General features: G+C 45.2%; 1 protein-coding gene across 4 annotated transcripts in view; it reads left to right on the plus strand.

Moving 5' to 3' along the window:
* Nucleotides 1–2,067: 2,067 nt before the first annotated feature.
* The window catches only part of ZBTB8A (zinc finger and BTB domain containing 8A), a 51,893-nt gene continuing 37,900 nt past the window's right edge, over nucleotides 2,068–16,060 (plus strand). For 2 of the 4 annotated variants that reach the window (XM_017527954.2, XM_017527950.2), the window contains exon 1: nucleotides 2,074–2,497. The gene's annotated coding sequence lies outside the window, so the exon portion shown is untranslated. Of the gene's footprint in view, nucleotides 2,498–16,060 lie in introns of all 4 variants that reach the window. The other 2 variants (XM_017527951.2, XM_037738264.1) reach the window with 2 other exon arrangements.

Raw genomic sequence — 16,060 nt, forward strand, 5'->3', positions numbered from 1 at the left:
ACTTTGATGACAAAATTTCTTTTTTTTTTTTGAGACAAAGTGTCACTCTGCTGCCCAGGCTGGAGTGCACTGGCATAATCTCAGCTTTCTACAACCTCCACCTCCTGGGTTCAAGTAGGAGAATTTTTTTTTTAATTCAAAATTTTAAAAAATTCTGGCCGCCTTCTAGTCTTTTCTCTCTCAGTGAACAGAACCACCATCTGTCCAGTTCCAAAATGCTGGGAGTTGTCTTTGACTCTTCCTTCTCCCTCATTCCCCAGAATCAACCTATCACCTCTAATATTTATCTCTCTACCTCACTTGATCTCCCCACTTCCACCTACCTCCTCTGCCTCCACTCTAGCTCAAGATTCCACCATCTCTTAGCTGGGCCACTGTGATCCATTCTTCCTTCCCTCTCATTTGTCCTCCACAGTCATCTTTTCAAAATGCTTAGTTCATCATAGCACACACACTCCATGCAGCTTAAAACACATTAATGGCTCCCAAAATTTGCAACCTGGCCCCGTAAGGCCCTGATGGTCTGACCCCTGCCTCCCTCTCCCACCGTATCTCTTGTCTCTCTCCCTTAGGCTGCACTCCAGCCTCATCAGCCTTTTGCGCTATGTTCCAGCCTACCAAGCACCGTTACACATTTTGCTCCGTCTATATGAAATGCTCCTGACTGCTCATACCCTTGCCTATTAATTCCTACTCCAGATTTCCAGTCAAGATAACTTCCTCAAGGAAGCCCTCCCTACACAAACCCCCTCCCTTATAAGACAGGTCCCCACTTCATCAATATTCTCATAGCATGGCATACCTTTCCTTCAGACTTGTCCAATTTTCAAAGTATACATTTATTTGATTACCATCTGTCTCCCCCACTAGACTGCAAATCCCATAAAAGCAGGGACTTGGTGAATTTTTTGCTCACCACTATATTCCAAGAGCCTAGAGCAAAAACTTTCCCCTTAGCAGGCACTGTTAAAATTGGAATGGATTATCTCCCTCAAGATTTGAGCTGAAGAGGTGGAAACAGGGATGAGGGTAGGGTGGGGTGGGAGACAGAATTTAACAGAGTAGCACTGGTTAATGGTGGAGCCCCAGCATAGAGAAACATGAGCTCCCAAAGCTAGGGGAATGAAGGTGAGGGACAAAACTCTCCTTAGCTCTTCTTTGCAACAAAGAGTTTATCACCAACCTGATGTGCTCTCTTGAGGATCAGGTTTGTGGAACTCTTTGTATGTTTTAATTAACTAAGGCGAAAAACCTTTGACTATAACCATGTCCAGGTCTTTCTGGGGGAATTTTCAATGGGGAACTAACAGAGTAATCTGAGCACATCCAACACACCTGACACCTAATGGTTTTCAAATATGTTTCTACTTACCTGTTCAGAATTTCAGGAATTGCTGAACTAAATAGCAAAGCACCTCTGCAGTGAAACAGAAGTGACATTAAGAAACAATTGTGACTATCTTGTATCCTCAAAATGCATAGCTAATTATTCCTGAAATCAAAGTTACAAACTGTCTAATATGACTGACTATGAACAGGAGAGGAATCCATTAAAAGTTAAACACAGGTTTTGATAATTTGAACCTTTTTCCTCCAGTTTTACTAAAACACAATACTTTTCAGTACCTGACGCCAGCATAAGAAACAAGAAAACTAGTTTATAGAGGTAATGCTTCTATTGTAACAATGAAAATCCATTAATTTACTATTTTAGCAAATGTATAACCTGATATCTGTACGCTAAATATTAGAGACGTATATTTGTCAGAGGGAGGCTTGGTGTACAATGAATGCTTGTATTGGAAAAGACAAAACTTGCTGTTCCTACTAATTTTATATTTTCTCTGGACTTAACTAAGAATTATGTTCTCTTAGCCTCTCTGGGTTTTCCTCTTCAAATGAAATGCTTCTGACCTGTAGAGGTTTAGAAAAGGTTATCCTCAACTAAAATAACTGCTTCAATACAAGGGAAAATTTTGTGGAACTCTCTTGCATTTGACGTTGCTAAACTTAAGTACAATAATGTCACATGTACTTATACAGTAATTGTGGGCACGCCTAAGTCCCTCCCTCTTTCCTAAATTCCCCAGATCCTAGAAATCCAGCCCTTCTGCCCTCCGGAGGCGCCTTTCCCAACGTAAAGTACAATTTTAAATTTCAGCTCCTGACTAAAATCATGATCCGCAGTCAACTGCTAGAGAATCTGGGCACCTCGGTGCCTCTGGAGCGTGCAGCGGGTGTGGGCAAGGGCAGGGGGAGTGGGCGAAGCTGCTGGTTGGTGCCTGAAATCTGTGCGTTGCCCCTTTAATTGTGTCCCCAGCCCTCGGGCGTTTCTGTCCAACGCCCACGTCAGCAAATACCTTTTGTTTCTCTCACGTTGGGGCTACTTGTTTTAGGGCGCAAAGGAACGGCCTCGAAAGGGGGTCCTTCCCCGGCCGAGAACCAGGAATCTTCCCCCGGCCCGCGCGCGCGACCGGCCGGTGCGCCGCGGCCCGCGGTAAGTGGCAGCGCGCGACGCGGGCGGAGGGCGGGCGGGCGTCGGGGCTGCCCGGGACCCGCCACGAGCCTGGCTGCGGGCGGAGGCGCCGCGGGCTCTGACGGCCCGGGCAGCGGCGGTGCTGGGATGCGGGCCCCGGGCGCGCCGCCCCCAGACGTCCCCGGGCCGGGAGCGCGGCGGGAGGCGCCGAGGCGAGCGGGCGCCATTTGCAGCCCGGGGCGCAGCGGCGGCGGCGGCGCCGGCTCCGAGGGGCTGGGGGCGGCCACGGAGGAGGCGCGGGCGGCGGCTGGCCCGGCCCGGGGCGACGGCGGGCGTTGGCGGGCACCGGCTCCCGGCTGCCCCTCCCCGCCTGCCGGGCCGGCCCCTCCTGCGCGCCCGGGAGGGGCTGCGGGACAATGGCCGCGCCGTCGCCGCCCGCGTCCGCCTCGCCGCCCGGCCCGGCCCGGCCCGGCCCGGCCCGGGGAAAGGCGGGAAGGCGCGCGGAGCCTCCTTGTGGCTGCGGCGGGAAGGCGACAGGGATGGCGCCGGGCGTGTCTGGAGCCGTCGGGCGCCGGGGACTCTGGAGGGGCTCGGGCTGTGCGGCGCGAAGACGGGCGGCCGCCGGGGGGGGGCGCGCGGGGAGGGCAGGGCCGGGGCCGGAGCTTCTGCAGGCGCGGCCGGGGCCGCTGCCGGGGAGCCTGGCTCCCAGGGCAGTAGCCCGAGTTTCTCGGTGCAGCCTCCATCCTTGGTTTTATGTCAAGATGCGACATCTGGGCTTAGAACCGAGGGCGGACTCACCGCGCCTAACGAATGTTCAGCTCCAACTATTTGCTTCTGGACGGAACCGTACATGCTCATCTTTACCCATGCGGACCGCCTCTTTTGTGAGTTAGTCAGCGGCTTGTTCCCTTCCCCTTCAGATGCGCTTATTTACCGCTGATTGTTCAGTGGCCCTACTCCACGTCATTCCAAGACGCGTTAGGAAGCGGTAGATTCACACCTGGCGGGCTTCTGACCACACATGTCAGTATCACCTCTGTGCTTGATGAACCTTTATATTTGCAGAAATTTAAATGGAGTGCTTTCACCTATATGAATTATTTCACTTAATTTCACCTAAAACAACCATCTAGTCAGGCTGACAGTAATTCCACTTTGCAGATGAAGGAACACGTGTGAAGTGTGGGGTTTCACCTCTAGGCCAGGGGTGACCATAGCCGCCCAGGGCCTCCTGTTCCCGCCCTGCCTTCCCTCCTAAGGCGCCTCCAGAGGAGTCTTCAGAAGGGCCAGTTGCACCACAGCGCTACCCTGCTCTAAAAACTTAACTGATATTTTTCAGAAAAGCCTCCAAAATCCTCAGCAAGCTTCTGCTCCAGTCTTATCTCCTCCATGCCTCAGGTATGGATGCGTTTGTGGACTGGAGCAAGAGCCCCTCACTGATAAGCAGGGATCAGACATCTTTATTCCTGGGAACCTCTCTGGCCACACAAGTGGCAACTGGGAAGTGAGAATCTGGCTTGGGCCCCTTGGCCAAATGGGTGTCTGGGTGGATTGTCCTCTAAGATGTCAGCAGGAGACTCCAGGAAGGAGGCCAAGCCCCTAGACCTTATCTCATAGCCCTGAAATCACCAGCTTTTGCTGTTGATAATGATTTGGGGCCAGCAAAAACTTTGTAAGATATAGTAATATTGATTCATCCTATGTCATTTAAATCTGATTTTTAGATAAAATAATTTCTAATAGGCTTAGTTAACTCAGTGACACAATGATATGTTAATCATATTTAAAGGATTTGATGTGTTTGATTGCCTTGAATGAAGCTTTTGTCACTTTTCTGCTCAAAATTGGTCAGTGGCACCCGTTCTTATGCAGTTTAAAAGCCAAAAGCTGCATAATAGTCTACTCAGCCTTACAGCACCTGGTCTCACCATATCCTGCTCCTCTCATGATCTGCCTTACCCTTCTGACTCCATATCCCATTGCTTCCCCCCATGCCTCCTTGATGTTCTCCCAATGCCTCCTTGCCTGCTCACCTCAGGGCCTTTGCACTTGCTGTTCCCTTTGCCTGAAATACTCTTCCCCAAGACACCCACATCACTCTCTTACTTCCTTTGGACTTTATTCAAATGCCATCTTCTCAATGAGGCTTTCCCAACTATGGTTCTGATTCTCTTAAGTGTTTTTAATAATTATAAATCTTTTCTGTCTCAGGCCATTTGTGCAGCTGTAAAAATACTTTGGGACTGGGTAATTATAAAGAACAGAAATTGATTTCTTACACTTCTGGAAGCTGGGAAGTCCCGGCAGTTTGGTGTCTAGTGAGAGCTGCTCTTGGCTTCCAAGATGGCACAATGTTGCTGCATCCTCTGGATTGGAGGACTGCTGTGTCCTCATGTGGCAGAAGGGATGGAATGGCAAAAGAGGCCAGACTTACTCCCTTAGGTCATTTTATAAGGGCGCTAATTCCATCCATGAGGGCAGAGGCTTCCTGGCCAAAGCACCTCCTAAAGGTGTTACTGTTGCAATGGGGATGAAGTTTTAACATGAATTTTGGAGGGGACACAAATGTTCAAACCACTGCTCTTAAATCTTGACTTATGATTTTTTGACTTTACAGTGGGTTTAATGGGGTATTAAATGGATTTTAAACTTATAATGTTTTCAACTTACAATAGGTTTTTTGGGATATAACCCCATCATAAGTTGAGGAGCATTTGTACTTAATTCTAAATCTTCCCAATGCTAAAGGATCATTTATCTGTTAAAGAATACAATTACCACTCTAGTTAGCAGAAGTTCTTTATGACTCAGGAATGTTTGCTAAGCAGGCTAACAAGATTCGTTTTGCTGACCCTGATGGGACACATTAAATTTTAGATTAATGACTATATATCTTTAAAAAGTTGATTTTCTCGGCTGGGCACAGTGGCTCACCCCTGTAATCCCAGCACTTTGGGAGGCCAAGGCAGGTAGATCATGAGGTCAGAAGTTCCAGACCAGCCTAGACAAGATGGTGAAACCCAGTCTCTAGTACAAATACAAAAATTAGCCCAGCGCCATGGCGGGCACCTGTAATCCCAGCTACTCGGGAGGCTGAGGCAGGAGAATGGCTTGAACTCTGGAGGCAGAGGTTGCAGTAAGCCAAGATCACGCCATTGCATTCCAGCCTCAGTGACAGCGAGACTCTGTCTCAAAAAAAAAAAAAAAGTTGATCTACTCAACCACAACCTTAATTCAAGTTACACTCGCTACCTAAATCTTCAGTCATAAGAAATACATGTCTTTTGCTTCTATTCCAAAGACCTTCGAACTTAATGGTTCCTAAAATGTGTAATTTTCTTTCCTAACCACCTTTTTAAAGATCATTGAACTTGATAGAAATCTTGAATTCTGTTATATTCTTGGGACTATTATAATATTTAACTCTTACGGATATTAAAATGGTTCCATTTGGATTTTGGATGCCCCACATAAATTGGTCTAACTTGCTGTTTCAACATATAAAGTCACTGTACTGAAAGAAGAAAATCTGAAATGTATTACCCATTGTTAGGACCTAATCACATAATTCTGGAAATAACTTAAACCTTTTTTGATGACTCAAGAATACTATGAATATAAGTTATATTAAAATCCTATTAATGTAAATATCAAGTGATAACTGACTCCAATGTATAGGACAATTCTTTTTTTTTTTTTTTTTAGGGGAGGGGGATGGAGTTTCATTCTTGTTGCCCAGGCTGGAGTGCAATGGTGTGATCTGGGCGCACTGCAACCTCCACCTCTTGGGATCAAATGATTCTCCTGCCTCAGCCTCCCAAGTAGCTGGGATTACAGGTGTCCACCACCACGCCCAGCTAATTTTTGTATTTTTAGTAGAGTCGTGGTTTCACCACGTTGGCCAGGATGGCCTCAATCTCTTGAACTCATGATCCGCCCACCTCGGCTTCCCAGAGTGCTGGGATTACAGGCATGAGCCACTGTGCCTGGCCAGCTTGAGGCTTTTAAGGTTTACCCATGTTGTAGTATGTATAATCATATGTCACTTAATGATGGAGATACGTTCTGAGAAATGCATTGTTAGATGATTTTTGTCATTGTGTAAACATCATAGAATGTACTTTTACAAACCTAGATGGTATAGCCTACTACACAACTAGGCTGTATGGTATAGCCTGTAGCTTCTAGGCCAAAATGCTGTATAGCATAATACTGTAGGCATTCACACCCAGGCTGGGCGCAGTGGCTCACACCTGTAATCCCAGCACTTTGGAAGCCAAGGTGGGCAGATCATGAGGTCAAGAGATAGTGACCATCCTGGCCAACATGGTGAAACCCCGTCTCCACTAAAAATACAAAAATTAGCTGGGCATGGTGGTGTGCACTTGTAGTCCCGGCTATCCGGGAGGCTGAGGCAGGAGAATTGCTTGAACCTGGGAGGTGGAGATTGCAGTGAGCTGAGATTGTGCTACTGCACTCCAGTGTAGGCCATAGAGCAAGTCTCTGTCTCCAAAAATAAAAACACAGGAAAGGTACAATAAAAATATGGTATTATAATCTTATGGGACCACTGTCGTATATGTGATCAGTTGTTGACAAAAATGTTGTATGGCACATGACCATATCAGTACTTCATTCTTTTATGGCTGAGCTACATTCCATTGTATGGGTATACAGATATTGTTTACCCATCTGTCCATTGATGGACGTTTGGCTTTTTTCCACGTCTTAGCTGTTATAAACAATGCTACTATAAATATTCGTATATCAATTCTTTGATACAATTCGTATCAATACGAATACAATTGAATTCGTATACAATTTCTATGTAGACGTATGTGTTCATTACTCTTGGATATATACCTAGGAGTGAAATTGCTGGGTCATATGGTAACTCCATGTTTAATCATTTGAGGAACTGCCAGACTGTTTTCCAAAGTTGCTGTACCATTTTACATTTCAACCAGCAGTGTATGAAGGTTCTCATTTATCTGTACTCTGGGCAACACTTGTTATTTTCATGTTTTTAAAAAAATTATTGTATCTCTGGAAAAACAAGGAAAATAAAAAGAAGAAAAGAATTAAAAAAAAATTATTGTAGCAAGCCATCCTAGTGAGTGTGAAGCAGTATCTCATTGTGATTTTGATTTGCATTTCTCCAATGATTAATGATGCTAAACATCTCTTCATATACTTATTTCTATTTGTCTTATATAATCTTATTTATTTTAGCTATTATCTCATTTAATCCTCTTAACAGACTTCCTTAGAGCCTCTTAACAGTCAGTAACCTCATTTTACAAAAAGGAAACCAATGCTAAGAGTTAAGTAACTTGACAGAGTCACACAGCTAATGATTGGTAGACCTATAATCCTGTTTTTTTTTTCTTTTTAAAATCACTCAAAAGTGTCCAGAACCCACAAAAGTGGAGGGGCTTCTAAGATCTAGCTCTTACATGCTTTTCTAGTTTCCTCTTCTGTCACCCTTCCATAGGCTTGAAGTCTCTAGCTATAGCAAGCTTCTGTTTGTTTTTTTTTAATTTTTTTTTATTATACTTTAACTTCTGGGGTACATGTGCAGAATGTGCAGGTTTGTTACATAGGTATACATATGCCATGGTGGTTTGCTGCATCCATCACCCCATCATCTACATTAGGGATTTCTCCTAATGCTACCTCTTCCCCTATCCGCTATGGCAAGATTCTTTGCTTCTTTTTTTTGAGACAGAGTCCCACTCTGTCACCCGGGCTGGAGTGCAATGGCACAATCTTGGCTAACAGCAACCTCCAACTCCTGGGTTTAAGCAATTCTCTTGCCTCAGCCTCCCTAATAGCTGGGATTACAGGTGACCGCCACAACGCCTGGCTATTTTTTTGGTATTTTTAGTAGAGTTGGGAGTTTCTCCATGTTGGCCAGGCTGGTCTCAAACTCCTGACCTCAGGTGATCCGCCCGCCTCAGCTTCCCAAAGTGCTGGGATTATAGGCGTGAGCCACCATGCCCGGCATATTGCAAGCTGCTTATCCCCAAGGAGGCCATGCTGTTTAATATCTGTTTTTGCCTGCATGTTTGGTGCTCCCTCTGGCTAGAATGCCTTTTGCCCTCTTTCTCAGTATAAACTTCTTTTCATGCTTCAAGACCTAACGCTTTTGGAAACATTTCTCAACACTCCCAGTTACAATCATTTGCTTTCTTGGTTTTACAGTTCCCTTCTACTATGAGTATTTGCTTCATTGTATTGTCACTTTGTCAAAATGTCTCTCTGTCTCTTCTCTGTCTGACCCTCTCCTAGTAGACAGTGAGCTGCTTGAGTGTGAGCACTGATCTTTGACATGTCATCACCTCTGTATTCTTAGAACCAGGTATAGTCTGGTGTAGAGTAGTTGCTCAATAAATATGTCTTGAATTAATGTGTTTCACCTTTCAATTTGAATATTTGTCCTTTACATAAAAATATAATATAGAAAGCATTCTTTATGAGGGGGAAAAAAATAGAATAAAAGGGCCAAATACAGTGGCTCACATACGTAATCCCAGCACTTTGGGAGGCCAAGGCGGGCGAATCACTTGAGGTTAGGAGTTTGAGACCAGCCTGGCCAAGATGGTGAAACCCTGTTTCTACTAAAAATACGATAATTAGCTGGGCATTGTGGTACCTGCCTATAATCCCAGCTACTCAGGAGGCTGAGGCACGAGAAACGCTTGAACCCAGCAAGGGGTGATTGCAGTGAGCCGAGATGGTGTCACTGCACTCCAGCCTGGGTGGCAGAGTGTGACTCTGTCTCAAAAAAAAAAGAAAAGAATAAAAGATTTTTCTGTTAAAATATAGAAAGAGCCAGACATGATGGTGCACTGCTGTAGTCCTAGCTATGTGGGAGACTGAAGCAGGATCACTTGAGCCCCAGAGGCCAAGGCTGCAGTGAGCCAAGGTGGTACCACTTTACTCCAGGCTGGTGGGGCCTTGTCTCAAGAGTTTAAAAAAGGAAAATATACCTCTGTGGAGTTTTGAACAATGTAAAATTAATTACTGTATCAAAAGATGAAGTTGCTTTCTTTCACCTGTTTTTCTGACCCTTCAGAAAACTTCCACTGCTTTGAGTGGCTCTCAGCAGCCTGTGAAACACGGAGGGCATGACGGATGCCTTATATCACCTTCAGTTCCCTCCGTCTCCCTGGCACTGTTGGACTAGGTCCAACATAAAATTCTTACAGTCCCAGAATATCTGGGAGACTTTTTTGTTTTTGTTTTTGAGACGGTCTCCCCCTGTTGCCCAGGCTGGCATGCGGTGGCACAATCACAGAGCTCACTGCAGCCTCAGCCTCTCAGGCTCAAGTGATCCTCCCACCTTAGCCTACTGAGTAGCTGCGACCACAGGCATGTACTACTACACACTCAGCTAATTTTTAAATTATTTGTAGAGACGAGGTCTCACCATGTTGCCCAGGCTAGTCTCAAACTCCTGGGCTCAAGTAATCCTCCTGCCAGTGCCTTCCAAAGTGCTAGGATTATAAATATGAGCTACGACGCCCGGCTGGGGGAAGTTTTATTCCAAAATCTACAATGTATTTTTTTTTTTTTTTGAGTCGGAGTCTCACTCTATCACCAGGCTGGAGTGCAGTGGCGCAATCCCGGCTCACTGCAACTTCCGTTTTCTGGTTCCAAGCAATTCTCCTGCCCCAGCCTCCCGAGTAGCTGGGACTACAGACATGCACCACCACGCCCGGCTAAGTTTTTGTACTTTTTAGTAGAGACGGGATTTCACCATGTTGGCCAGGATGGTCTCGATCTCTTGACCTCGTGATCCACCCGCCTCAGCCTCCCACAGTGCTGGGATTACAGGCGTGAGCCACCGCACCCGGCTCTACAATGTATTTTTAATCACTGGAAGATACTTCAGCAAACCAAACCAAGCCATAATTTTATCCATGACCTTTTTCATATATACATTAGAATATCATTCTAAGTATAAACAGTTGATTTTTACTTTTTTTTTTTTAACAGAAATGGAGTCTTCCTCTGTTGCTCAGGCTAGAGTGCAGTGGCATGATCATTGCTCACTGCAGCCTTGAACTCCTGGGCTCAAGAGATCCTCCCCTCTGCCTCAGCGTCCTGAGTAGCTGGGACTATAGGTTCAAGCCACTGTACTCAGCAGGTTTAAAATGTAAACTTTTAGGTTGCAAATCTTATTTTAGATTGTAGATCTCATTCTCATGCAAATGCTTCTGTGGTAACATTTTCTTAGTTTGAATAATAAACACCCTGGTTGATAGAGCATAATTAATGAGGTAACAATTAAATGGAAAAATGGCAAAAATTGGCCAGGTGCAGTAGCTCACACCTGTAATCCCAGCACTTTGGGAGGTTAAGGCAGGCAGATCACTTGAGGTCAGGAGGTCGAGTCTAGCCTGACCAACATAGTGAAACCCCATCTTTACTAAAAATACAAAAATTAGCTGGGTATGGTGGCACGTGCCTATAAACCTAGCTACTTGGGAGTCTGAGGCAGGAGAATCGCTTGAGCCAGGAAGCAGTGGTTGCAGTGAGCTGACATCGCACCACTGCACTCCAGCCTGGGCAACAGAGTAAGTCTCTGTCTCAAAAAAAAAAAAAAAAAAAAAAAAGGTAAAAATCGTTTCTGAAGAATAATTTGGCACACACCTGTACTCGGGAGGCTGAGGTGGGAGGATCCCTTGAGCCCGGGAAGGAAAGGCTACCGTGTGCTGTAATCTCACCACTGCACTCCAGCTTGAGCAACAGAGTAAAACCCTGTCTAAAAAAAAAAAGAAAGAATAATTCTTCCTTAAGGTGAGGTCTATAATTGACTAGTTGGAGCAGAGGGTTGCTATTCTCAGGTACACATATAGTTTTGAAATGATCACTCTCACTGTGTAGTTACACAAATATGATGAAACCAGTCAAAAAATTTTTTTTCTATATCCACGTTTGTATAAAAGAAGAAAATGTCTGGTAATAAAACTCTAAAATGTTTACATTTTCTACTCAGTGAAAGCAGTATTTTAAAATGTTTAGATAATTAATAATAATAATAGCTGACATTTATCAAGGGCTTGTTATAAGCCAGGCACTGTTATAAGCATTTGCTTGGATTATCTTCTCATTTACTCCATCTCACAGCTCTGTAAGCTATAGGTATTATTATTATTCCTGTATTAGTCCATGTTCACATTGATAAAAAAGAAATACCTGGCAGGGGCCAGGTGCTGTGGCTCAGACGCCTGTAATCTTAGCACTTTGGGAGACCAAGGCAGGTAGATCATGAGGTCAGGAGTTCAAGACCAGCCTGGCCAATATGGTGAAACCTCGTGTCTACTAAAAATACAAAAATTAGCCGAGTGTGGTGGCATGCACCTGTAGTCCCAGCTACTCCGGAGGCAGAGACAGGAGAAGTGCTTGAACTTGGGAGGCAGAGGTTGCAGTGAGCCAAGATCACACCACTGCACCATCACACCATTACACAGACTGGGTGACGGAGGGAGACTCCGTCTCAAAAAAAAAAAAACGAAAAACCTGGCCAGGCACAGTGGCTCACACCTGTAATCCCAGCACTTTGGGAGGCTAATGCAGGCGGATCATCTGAGGTCAGGAGTTTGAGCTGGGATTGCACCACTGCATTCCAGTCTGGGCGACAGAGCAAGACTCCATCTCAAAAACAAAAAAAATAAATATCTGAGGCAGGGTATTTTGTAAAGAAAAGAAATTTACCTGGCTCATGGTTCCACAGGCTGTGCAGGAAAAACATAATGCTGGCATCTGCTTGGCTTCTGAGGCCTCAAGAAGCTTCCAATCCGAAGACATAGAGGGAGTGAAACATCTCACATGTAGGAGCAGGAGCAAGAGAGTGGGAGGAGGTGCTATACACCTTGAAACAACCAGATCTCACAAGAACTTACTATCATGAGGACAGTACCAAGGGGATGGTGCAATATCATTCATGAGAAACTGCCCCTGTGATCCGGTCACCTCCCACTAGGCCTACCTCCGACGCTGGGGATCACAACTTGACATGAAATTTGGTGGGGACGCAGATCCAAACCCTATCAACGCCCATTTTACAGACGAAGAAATTAAGGCACAGAAGGCCAACTTCCCATGTCACCCAGTTATCAGAAGACCCAGAATTTTCACCTAGGCAGTCTCATGCCAGAGCTTATACTCTGGACCACACTGCCTGGTGCTGCCATTTATAAACAAACTACTCGCCCTTCTACTCAAATATTGAGGCTAATTAGCTGCCGATATATTGTCTGGATCTAGTTGCAGGAAAGAGAAACCACTCTAATGTCTTAAGCAGAAGAGAATTAGGTGTTTAGAAAATCACTGGAAGGTCTGAGAGGAGTGGGCTCCAAGCTGGGCCTTCAGACATTGTTCTCAGAATAAGACTGTCCAGGCCGGGCACGGTGGCTCACACCTATAATCCCTGCACTTTGGGAGGCCAAGGTGTGCGGATCACCTGAGGTCAGAAGTTCAAGAGGGGGGGTGGGGGATGGGGGGGCAAACAAGTTCAAGACCAACCTGCTCAAAATGGTGAAACCCCATCTCTACTAAAAATAAAAAAATAGCCGTGCATCGTAGGGGTCACTTGTAATCCCAGCTACTCGGGAGGCTGAGGCGGGAGCATCACTTAACCCAGGAGGTGGAGGTTGCATTGAGCAGAGATTGCACCATTGCACTCCAGCCTGGGCAACAAAAGTAAAACTCCGTCTCAAAAAAAAAAAAAACTGCCCAACAGGCCCCCCAGGGAGTGGGAGGCTTCCAGTGTCATCACTAGCGTAATTTAAGGGTTGACTAACCTCTCCAAGCTGTGCGTAGTGTAATCCAGAACTTTCAGACACCAAAGTGGGAGGATCCCTTTGAGCCCAGGAGTTTGAGTTTACAGTGAGCTATGATTGCACCACTGTGCTTCAGCACTTCATCCTGGTGACACAGTGAGACCCTGCCTCTGAATATAAATAAGTAAAAGGAAACAAGCCTGCTACCCCTTAACTTACCTGAACTCCTACCAAATAGTGACTCGTGTCTTCACCATGTTTGTCTCTTGACAATTATGAAGCTTTTGACAGTGGAATTCTGCTGTGAAAAAAAAAATGTTTTCATAAATGTGCTTGCCAGCATTAACAGCCAAAACAGAAGAAAGATGGTTCTCACCTCATTTCTGCCTTCCAGATCTCACAGAACATCTCATTGATGGGCCACATTTCACATGGGGAAACTGAATTGTAAAGGAGTCTTGGAAATGAACTTTTAGTTTTCCAGAAGTAAGTTAGAAAGGATGCTCATGGCTAGGCAAGGTGGTTCATGCCTGTAATGCCAGCACTTTGGGGGGCCAAGGTGGGTGGATCTCTTGAGCCCAGGAGTTCAAGACCAGCCTGGGCAATATAGTGAGACCCTTTAGAAAAAGGATGCTGTGTGTGCATCCACAGATCTACTCTAAAATCTGCTAGAGTGGAACTTGGTGGTTATCTCAAAAAATAACATTCCGTCAGTATGTAAAAACTGTTTGGGGCACAGACTGTGCTCAGAAGTCAGTTCTTTTGGCCGAGTGCGGTGGCTCATGTCTATCATCCCAACACTTTGGGAGGCTGAGGTTGTGGGTGGATTGCTTGAGTCCAGGAGTTTGAGACCAGCCTGGGCAATGTGGCGAGACCCCGTTCTACAAAAAATACAAAAAAAATTAGCTGGATATGGTGGTGCCCACCTGTGGTCCCAGCTCCTCGGGTGGCTGAAATTCGAACATCCCTGAACCTGGGAGACAGAGGTTGCAGTGAGCCAAGATTGTGCCACTTTACTCTAGCCTGGGTGAGAGTGAGACCCTGTCTCAAAAAAAAAAAGAAATCAGTTCTTTTAAGCCACAAATTACCACTGTACACACCCCAGTACACTGGACAGTAGCTAATATGCCCTTAAATGACAACGTTGAAGCAGTGAAGCAATCCAAGTAAATGCCATTCTCTGAATGCCCTTCTAGCTCATTACAGCTAGGTGACAGATGAGCTTTTAGTATAGCAATGAGTTGTTCTCAAAAACTATTAATTTTGGGCCAGGTGCAGTGGCTCATGTCTATCATTCCAATACTTTGGGAGACCAAGGTGGGAGGATCACTTCAGCCTATGATTTCAAGACCAGCCTGGGCATCATGGAAAAACCCTGTCTTCAAAAAATACAAAATTTAGCCTGGTACACCTGTAGTCTCAGCTGCTCAGAAGGCTAAGGCTGGAGGATCTCTTGAGCCTGGGAGGTCAAGGCCACAGTGAGCCATGGTCACACCACTGCACTGAGTGGCAGAGTGAGACTGTCTCAAAAAAAAAAAAGTTATTTCAGTTTGTTTTCTTATTTCTTTATTTAGAGACAGGTCTCACTATGTTGCCTAGGCCGGTCTGGAATTTCTGGCTTCCAGTGACTTTCCTGTCTCTGCCTCCTGAAATGCTGGGATTATAGGCGTGAACCACTGGGCCCAGCTCCTCTTCTTTATACTTGCCTGTATTTTCTTTTTTTTTTGACAGAGTCTTGTTCTGTCACCCAAGCTGGAGTGCAGTGGCGCAATCTTAGCTCACTGCAACCTCCACCTCCTGGGTTCAAGTGATTCTCCTTCCTCAGCTTCATAAGTAGCTGGGACTACAGGCGCACGCCACCCTACACCCAGCTAATTTTTGTATTTTTAGTAGAGATGGGGTTTAACCATATTGGCCAGGCTGGTCTCGAGCTCCTGACCTCATGATCCACCCGCCTTGGCCTCCCAAAGTGCTGGGATTACAGGTGTGAGCCACTGTGCTGGCCACTTGCCTGTATTTTCTAAATTTTCTATAAGCACATAATACTTTTATAACCAGAAAAAAAACATTTTTTAAATCAACTTCATTGGTCAATCAAAATTATTTTGGTGGAAATTCTTAGCTTAATTACTTGGTTTAACAAGCATAAAATTCCTTTTTCCACTGCTTATGGAAATAAAGCCTTTACACTTTCTACAATAACAAAACCATGATGGTCAATTAAAAAAAAAAGTTGAGTCATTTGATTTTGGTAATTGAAAAAGTTTGGAATGCCGTAGAAATTGAAGAGTTTTTTTTTTTTTTTTTGGTGGGGGGGGGCTTTTTGAACCATATGTAGATTTTCCCACCTCCCTCTTACCTATACTTTGTAAGATATGTTGAATTTTTAAAGCTGTTCTGTTCAGTTTTCTTGCAAAACATATTGATGACATTTGAAGGAAAAAAGCAACACGACTTACTCTCTTGGTATCATTTGCTGGCCTGCCTTTGGATAATGTTGTCTTAAGTTTATTTTATTGTCAAAGTTAAAAAGTATGTTTGGGGCTGGACGCGGTGGCTCACACCTCTAATACCAGCACTTTGGGAAGTGGAGGTGGGCGGATCACCTGAGGTGTTAGGAGTTCCAGATCAGCCTGGCCAAGATGGCAAAACCCTATCTCTATTAAAAATACAAAAATTAGTCAGGTGTGGTGGTGGACGCCTGTAATCCCAGCTACTCAGGAGGCTGAGGCAGGAGGATCACTTAAACCCGGGACGGGGAGGTTACAGTGACTGAAGATCTCGCCACTGTGCT

This window comes from Cebus imitator, unplaced genomic scaffold (genome assembly GCF_001604975.1).
Source record: "Cebus imitator isolate Cc_AM_T3 unplaced genomic scaffold, Cebus_imitator-1.0 Scaffold51, whole genome shotgun sequence".
NCBI lineage: Eukaryota > Metazoa > Chordata > Mammalia > Primates > Cebidae > Cebus > Cebus imitator.